Raw genomic sequence first — 2,468 nt, 5'->3', positions numbered from 1 at the left:
AAATGGATCTAAACCTAAAGGAAAAACAATTTTTATTTTTGGAAATATTCCTGTTGTTTCGACAACTGACCCTTCTGTAGGAACAACTCAAACTCATGTGGCATCATCTTCTCAATCGGTCACAACACATGAGAAATAGACTATAAATTTTGAGAATAAAAAAACTGGTCATTTTATTCAAATTTGCCATTTCTGTGGAGTGAAAGGTCATATCCGACCTAAATTTTTTACCTTGATGAATTTTCTCCAAAAGAACTATTTTAATCATCATGGTAATTTGAGACAAATGCCCTTGAAGAAAATGACATGACCTAAGAAAGTTTGGGTGAATAAAAATGAATTCAAATGTCTTGCTGCCTTTACTTGTCTAAGAACATATGCATCTAACTCTTGGTTTTTTGATAGTGGTTGTTCTAGGCATATGACGGGTAACAAAAGCATTCTCATTGACTTCATGACTTTGAAAAATGTGGAAGTCACATTTGGAGATGGTAAGTCTTGTAAGGTACTTGGTAGTGGCACTCTAAATTTTGAAGGACTACCAAAGTTGTAAAATGTTCTTTTGGTTGATGGACTTAAAACTAATCTAATTAGTATAAGTCAAATTTGTGACCAAGACTTGTTTGTAAATTTTTCTCATGATAATTGTTTTGTGCTTGATCAATATGGAAATTGTGTTTTGAAGGGTTATAAATATGTTGACAATTGTTACACATTTTCTCAATCACACAGTTGTCACACAAACACAAGGAGTGATACTAATTTGTGTCATGAAAAACATGGTCATGTGGTTTTTGAAAATTTGAGAAAAATTGGATGTGTGAGTCATGTTCATGATTTAACGAATTTAAGTAAATATATTTTTGGTAAATGAGAACCATGTCGATTGGGAAAACATTTCAAAATTTCCCATGAAAAATATTTTAGTGTTGGAGTGTGTGGTCGCTTCCAAGGGAACCCCATGGAGTTTCATGTGATTTTTGTAAAAAGAATTATTCATTATATCAATAATACTATTGAATTAGGCATTTGGTACTCCAAAGAAACAAACTCTAACATTGTGTGTTATAATGATGCAGATTGGGCAAGAAACACTGATGGCTGCAAAAGTACAAGTGGTGGTTGTTTTTACTTAGGAAACAATTTGGTTTCCTGGCATAGTAAAAAACAAAACTCCATCTCTTTGTCAACAGCCGAGTTTGAGTACATAGCTGCTGGAAGCTGTTGTGCTCAACTTTTGTGGATGAAACAAATGTTGGCTAACTATGGGTTTGATCTTATAACTTTAACAATTTTTTGTGATAATACAAGTACTATTAATATATCTAACAATCCTATTAAGCACTCTCGCACCAATCATATTGACATTCGTCATTATTTTATCAGGGAACTTGTTGAAAACAAAAATCTAATTTTAGAATATGTTGAGACTAACAAAAAAATTGCAGATATTTTTACTAAAGCTTTAGACACGGCCATATTTGATTCCCTCAAGAAATTCTTGGGGGTTTGTTTTATTTGAAATTGCCAATAATTAATTGTCTTGCCTTGCATATGTGATTGTGTAAATCTCTTGTCCTGTTTGGAAGAAATTTGATGACCATATTTTTTCAATTTTTAGAAAATGAACTTTATAATTCTTATACTTTGTGAGAAATAAAAAAAATCATATTTGAAAAATTATAGTCCATCTAATTTATATTTGATCAAATCATCGTATCTGTTTTAGTATGAGCATTCCTTAATCTCGTTTCTTTTTCAGGTTCCATTTTGGAAAAGAGCTACCTATACTGATGTGTGAAAGCTAACACTGAGTAAGTTGGTACCAGGTAATTAGCAATTATATTGGAGGATACTCTACCAGTGTAAAGGGCTACCATCTGTATAAGAGTTATAGCATCCATTATGGTTACAATTTGAAAAAGGCTACAATTTCCAAACATGGGCAATGGCCCTAGCTTTAAAAGGCCAAAAAGAAACGCCAAATTGGATACACATGCACATATATATGCCTGTTGACTAGACTATGTAAGAATGTTGTAAGACTCATACACATAATGAATTGATTAAAATATTTTTTGTGATTGGTATATTCTTTTTGGAATTATAGTTATCATTATCACTTAGTATTTTAATTATAATTCATTATTCTAATTTGTGATAAAAAAATGGTTATCTTGTTTCTCTTGAACATGACTTGGCATTTACATGGACACATATGGTATGGCAATTTATCTTTTTTTTTCAGCAATTTCTTTGAAATAAAAAAAAAATAATAATCTTTTTGACCTAGTACTAAAAAATCAAGTTTGAAAAATAATTGATGCAATTTATTTGTTTTATCTCATTATATTCATAATTATGCAAAAGTTTCCAATTTTGAGGTGTGAAAGAATTTGGTTTAAAATTCGAGATATTTTGGCATTTATAACATTAATTTCGGTTACGCATTTTCAAACTTGCCTCAT

This window comes from Humulus lupulus, chromosome 9, assembly GCF_963169125.1.
Source record: "Humulus lupulus chromosome 9, drHumLupu1.1, whole genome shotgun sequence".
Classification (NCBI taxonomy): Eukaryota; Viridiplantae; Streptophyta; class Magnoliopsida; order Rosales; family Cannabaceae; genus Humulus; species Humulus lupulus.
This window is presented reverse-complemented; position numbering follows the sequence as displayed.